A 7,500-nucleotide genomic window follows, 5' to 3' on the forward strand; every position below is an offset into this window, starting at 1 on the left:
ATCTGTTTTCTGGTACCGTAAGTATGAATTCCGACCTTTCGTTTTATGTTATTAAACCTTAATAAAACTCATGTTCAAAGATAAAAGAAAATTGATTTTTTAAAGGACTGTCTTTAAGCTTCCTATGCAAATAGACTTAATTTTCCCATATTTCCAATGAATAACAAAACTCATGAGGTGAAGGAAAATAATTCTCTTGGGTCACGTTTTTACAATCAGTTGCAACATGTGTGGCATGATATAGCTGAAACAATTTACTCCATACGGGTTTTTTGTTTTATTCATTTACTTATTATTTATTATATCTTCCATGGTTATCAAACATAATAGGAATTACAAAAGAAATACAGATATAGCTCATAGATATAACTCAACACTTTTGGAGTAGGCAGTCGAGCTTGATCCCAGAACTTGTTGCAAGCACAAGCACAGATGGTTTAGATAGGCATTAAAAATACCAATCACCTCCTATGAAGATAGAACAAAACTCTACAGGAGAAATCAAAACCCAGAGGAACTGCGATCATATAAAAAGGTTATCCCAAGTAAAACTCAAAGATACAATAAAGGAAACGACACAGACACGCCTGAGAATGTAAAACTACAGCAGCACAATTAAGATTCACAAGAAAAGGCTCAAAATTATATATATATATATATATATATATATATATATATATATATATATATATATATATATATATATATATATATATATATATATATATATATATATATATATATATGTGTGTGTATATATATATATATATATATATATATATATATATATATATATATCTAGTATGTATATATATATATATATATATATATATATATATATATATATATATATATATATATTTATATATATATACAGTATGTATATATATATATATATATATATATATATATATATATATATATATATATATATATATATATATTTATACAGTATGTATATATATATATATATATATATATATATATATATATATATATATATATATATATATACGCACACACATAAATATATATATATATATATATATATATATATATATATATATATATATATATATATATATATATATATATATATATATATACGTATATATATTTATATACATATATATATACATATATATATATATGTATATAAATATATATACGTATATATATATATATATATATATATATATATATATATATATATATATATATATATATATATATATGTATATATATGTATATAAATATATATACATACATACATATATATATATATATATATATATATATATATATATATATATATACGTATATATATATATATATATATATATATATATATATATATATATATATATATATATATATATATATATATATATATATATATATAATTATATATGTGTGTGTGTGTACCATAAAGGATTTCTGAAGTATGATGAAAATTAGAACATACAAAACATTGAACATCATTGGTGTCTTGCATGTGGTGTTGAATTGCCAAATCCAACCTCAGGGAAGCAATTGGTGCAATGTATGAAATGTAAATATTAAACACTTGAAAGTTGCTCAAGTGACAGTGATCATTATGTAAGTGACCTGTGTAAAGGGAAATGATAACTGATTTCCTTTGGATTTTAAAGGATGTGAGGTTTTTTCTTATATATTTTGTTACAACTTACCCCGCATATGGGGCTATTCGTATACAAGAAATAATTCTGCTATTTTCACATTTATACTAGAAATCAAAGAGTATCTAAGTGCTTTCTTATAAAGTTATGATAAAAAATATAATATACATTTAACAGCATAAATCTGTTCAAGTTTCCATCATTAGACATTAAACTAGATATAAAAGACTAAGATTATAACAACTATCCCCAGTCTCCCTTATATTATGAAAACATCTCATCTATTCCCTTTACAAACTCCCTTAAATTTGAAGCTACAAAAGCACCATTTAGATTTTTTTTTCTCTCTTACAGTTTATATTAATATCTATGAGAATAGAAAAGCACTTATGCATATTTCGACCCTCTTATGAGAAGTTATGTTCATAAGTATTTATAATTATGAACATTTTCATCAGATAGACCTCAATAACCATCCTCTAATCCTACAATTATCTGTCTTTTAATAATAATTTTCTCGTTTTGAAGCGATATTGGACATTTTTATAATGACCTATCTGCGTAAAGAATGAATACATTATTTTAGAGAAATAAAAAAGAGTATTTAAATTATACACTGATATACACAACTCGTAGGACTAACTAACGTTGTGCAACATAAACGACCACACACAATCTCTCTCTCTCTCTCTCTCTCTCTCTCTCTCTCTCTCTCTCTCTCTCTCTCTCTCTCTCTCTCTCTCTCTCTCAGAATGGATAATGTAAGTTAATTACGTACTAATTTGTTTAAATACTACTTTTCCTGTAAGAGTAAAACAGACTGGTTTACAGATTGATATCGACGAACGATCTATAGCCTACAGGACATTTCAGTCATCACACATTCCGTATAAATGTTCAGAATTTCATTGTCAAGTGGCCTTAAGAATTCCTTTTGATAATAAGATTTTATATAAATTGTAAGTATATCTGATAAATATTCTTATTCAAGGACAACCGGCGATTATTCTACATTCTCCACTCTCTCGGAAAATCTATGTTCAGGAGTTCTATCATTTCTGTGAATTATGTTATATTCATCGACCCGTTAACTTCCTAGTAATTACCCACTACTCTGATTTGTTTTGTTTTTACAACCTCTGATTTAGCGATATTTAATTTAGTAGTAACACCGTTTAACATTTATTTCATTACGAACTAATTCTTGCAAATCATGTACAGGTCTACAAAGTCACGCAATTATCTACACACCCAGGTTTAGTAATTTGTTTCTGATTCTTCTCTCCCTATTCCGACTTTTGAGAATTATAAACTCAACATTTATTTGCGCATAAGATTATATCAGAAATATGTGGTGAATAACAATATGAATAATACTATATACTTACGTTATTGGTATATATTTTAGGACTGATTAGGATCGCATGGTTTGGATGATCATTAAATCATTCTTGAAAAAGTCGAGTTTTCGGCCTCTAAAAACTTCAACCTTCGTATAGCAGAGACATGCTTAACTTATTTCTGTACAAATATACACGACAGCCTAAACTGAATAGAGATATACACATGTTTTTGGTATTATGATAGCCTTGAAAACTATAGAAATATTTTAGGGGAAACCATGGATGGAACAAAGACGAGTCAAAAGAGATTTGAATGTAGGCATCGTAAGCCTTGTGCATGGTGCAAACGTGAAGGAAAAATAGTCATGAAAGAAGCATTAGTTTATAACGTGTCAAAAAATTATCAAAAGAAAGATAATTATTTTGGACCAATGTATATATCTAAATGGTTTTCTTAACAATTTTGAGTTACTAAAAAAAAAAATAATAAATAAGAAAAAAACAAAGACTTGTGAAGAAAAAAACAAAGAATTCATACAATCTAAACTCTGAAGAGCCTTTATATAAGCATGATATCTAAAAAAAAAAAAAAAAAAAAAAAAAAAAAAAAAAAAAAAAAAAAAAAAAAAAAAAGTATTCAGGTATTATGAACAATTTGTTTTACATTTCGTGGAAAATGTATTATTATTTACAACTTTTTATGAATAATCGCATGATTATTTGGAGATTCCTAATAAGAACAGTACCCTTGAGATAGTATGCCAATTAATTTAATGCATCCAATCTATAACTATAAACGATTACAATAACAACCCTGGTTTGTAAAACTTATTTCTAATTAATAAAATAGATTTAAAAGAAACATCCCTCAATACGTATCATGACAAATACTCAAAACGAACATTTTACCACAAAACTTGTTTAATCAACAGAATATACAAAATATTCAAAATAAAATTTACTGACAGAAGTAGGCGAAACTCTCTCTCTCTCTCTCTCTCTCTCTCTCTCTCTCTCTCTCTCTCTCTGGGTTCATTCACCTTACAGTTTCCTCCAATACTGGTCAAATGTAAAAATTCACGGACTACCACGGGTGCTTTATATATTTCACCATAAAGCATTTCAATCGGATTTAGATGTTTTTCCATTAGCGTGATTTTATTATTTTCAATTTCCAATCTGAAAGACAAAAATCTGGTTACTTTAGTTTCTAATCTAAAACTTAAACCTTTTAGGTAAGCTCACTTTATAAATTATTGTATATATGTGGTAATTTAACTAGTTTGTGAATAATTAACTCTTAGTAATTACTGCCTGCGCAAAAACTCGAAACCTAGGGATTATTTTATGGAATATAATTTTGAACTAGAACCATATTTTAGTTGAGTTCATTTATCTATTCAAAGATTAGAATGGACCAAGTTCATGATATAATTCAAGAAAAAGAAATTGAATCACAAAAACTATTCTGAACTTGATTCGCATCTGATTAAATTTTGAGTATACTGTTTTTAAACGTTTGCATACAAATGGAAAATACGGTATATTCAGTAATCTATCACAAGTTCTCTCTCTCTCTCTCTCTCTCTCTCTCTCTCTCTCTCTCTCTCTCTCTCTCTCTCTCTCTCTCTCTCTCTCTCTCTCTATATATATATATATATATATATATATATATATATATATATATATATATATATATATATATATATATATATATATAATAAAAATTTGAAGTTTTAAGGACATCACACATTTGTATCAAAACAATTTATTGGATCCTTTGACTGGCCAGACAGTAATGCATTGGATTCCTCTCTCTAGATACGGCTTATTTTTTCCTTGCCTACATATACACCGAATAGCCTAGCCTATCCTTTACAGATTCTCGCCTTTCTCATACACCTGACAACAATGAGATTACCAAACACTTCTTCAACCAAGGGGTTAATTACTGTACTGTAATGGATCAGTGTACTTTCCTCTTGGTAAGGGTAGAAGAGACCCTTTAACTATGGTAAGCAGCCCTTGTAGGAGAAGGACACTCCAAAATGGAAGCATTGTTCTCTAGCCTTAGGTAGTGGCATAGCCTCTGTACCTTAGTCTTCCATTGTCTTGGGTTAGAGATATACTGCTCTAGGGTACAGTATGGCACACTATTATATTCTTTTTTTTCCTCGTTTTTTTTTTCTTTTTTTTTTTAATGATGTGTTAAGCAGGCTTAATGGAAGACTCATAGATTCCTGTTGGTTTATCAAATGGTTGTCTTTTCCTGATCTGATACTTTTTCTTCTCAAAACCATCCTCACTTTCCTCCCTTCAGCTGAAGTGGCTATCCTGGAGGGTATTTAGTCTTGCATGGTGTATCGGCTCCACTATGTTGACTAGTTTTTCTGACCATTTTTTATTGTCTACAGGTATGATCAATCACTTATTTTATATTTCTATACATATTTCTTTTGTTATAAATCTTGTTAATCTAGTTTTTATATATGATGCCTTTGTTTTATTAAAAATAATTCTTATGCTTTCTGGAGACAGTGAGCGTGATCCAGGAGCAATACGTCCTAGATTTCGTCAATGTCTTCTACTGTATTGCAATATCCGTGGTCTTCATAGAAATATTCAAGCCCTTACAGTTGTGTCCATACTGTACGATATTTTTTGTGCACAGAAACTTTAGTTTCTAATATGAGGCATCATCTTTGCTCCTTATAGCTAGTTTTGAGAAGCCAATAATGTTGAAACGTGATGCCATCCCTAGGGCCAAGGGAATGGCGGTGTATATCAGGAATGAGTACCCTGCTTCTCATAAGTCCTGCTATGAATATGAGTGTCTTAAGATTCAAGATATACAAGTTTGTGGCAGGCATAATAACTTTTACTTTTATTCTATATTAGATTGTCTTCTTACATTACAGCTAAAACACAAGAATATGCTAGAAAGGCTTCTTTTGTCTTTGTTGGTAATTTCAATGCTCAGCATAGGGATTGGTTAAGTATTGTTTCTCCTGCAGATCGCCATGGCTTAAGAGCTTTAGACTTTGCCTCTGAGTCAAACTGTGAGCCAATCATAAGTGAAGTTACTCACAGGTCTGGTAATTGCTTGGACCTCATGTACACTAACACCCCTGGCGTTATAACAAGTAGTGTTGGTTCTCCAGACGGGACATGTGATCGTGCCTTTATTTCATTAGTAGTTAAGACTGAGCTGCCTTTCCTTTATATATCATACTCATGTGAAATATATAAGAAATCTTAAGCACACCGGAATCAGACTTTACATGATATTTTGGCCTTGAATAAGTCACAATTTTATAGTAGTGTGGATCCTGCTGTCCCTTTGAATGAGAATCTTGTCCACATAATTGATAGGTGTATCCCCTCTCGTGTGTTAAGGGACCGAGTGAAGGACAAACCGTGGTTCAATAATGATTGCATACGTGCTTATTTGGAGAAGCAGGAGGCCTATCATCTTTGGAAGGATAACAGATCAGATTTGACCAGGAATAACTATACTCAGCTTAGAGCTTTTGCTCGGAGAGTTTATTCCTCAACTAAAAATGAATGCTATTTAACCATAAAAAAAACCCTTTCTGGTACAATTCAGGCATATGAATGGTGGGCCACTCTTAAATCTGCACTCTTTGGTGTAGATGTAACAGTTCCTCCTTTACTTGAACCAGATGGCTCAGTCACCGTCCAAAGGAAAAGGACACCCTTTTGGCTGATGGGTTTGACATTAAACAGAGTAATGAAAAACTTGAACTTCCTCATTCCTGTTTTCCTGAGGCTGAACTAACTAGATTAGATTTAAGATCTCATAAAATTAAGGCTCTGTTGATGGATCTTGATACTTATGGAGGTGTAGACCAAATGGTATTTTTCCTTTGCTGTTGATAAAAATTGCAGATTTCTTAGCTCCAAATGTATTTTTTTTCGCAAGTTATAAAGAAAAGGAGCTTTTAGCCCTTGTTGGAGAATTGGTAATGTTACTCTTCTATGTAAATGTGTTTGTGGTAGCTAAAGTCAAACTGATTACTGTCCAATTTCCATGTCTCCCATATTATGTAAAGTTTTTGAGTGTCTTCTGACAAAACATCTTAATAGGTTTGCTGAAGGTTATCATCTATTCCCTAGTTTGCAAGATGGTTTTTGTAAAGGCTTTGAAGCATATAATGCCCTTCTCACAATCTCCAATGCTCTAAGGAAATCTCTTGATTGTGGTCAGGAAGTTCGTGTAATTGGCCTTGATTTTGGTTCTTCCTTTGAACGTGTTTCAAACTAAAAATCTTGGAGAGGTCGTGTCGTTTCTTATCATTATTATTGGATGTTTAATCAATAGATCTCTAAGTGTGGTTGTTGATAGGCTTCATAGGGAGTATAGGAATGTGATATCTGGTGTTTCACAGGGTAGTGCTCTTGGTTCATTACTTTTCATATTAAATACGCATGAGACATGTAGTTGGGCCTAGAAAATAAGCTTGTTGCATATGCAGATGATGCTACTATCTTTGCCT

The sequence above is a fragment of the Palaemon carinicauda genome, chromosome 9, assembly GCF_036898095.1.
Source record: "Palaemon carinicauda isolate YSFRI2023 chromosome 9, ASM3689809v2, whole genome shotgun sequence".
NCBI lineage: Eukaryota > Metazoa > Arthropoda > Malacostraca > Decapoda > Palaemonidae > Palaemon > Palaemon carinicauda.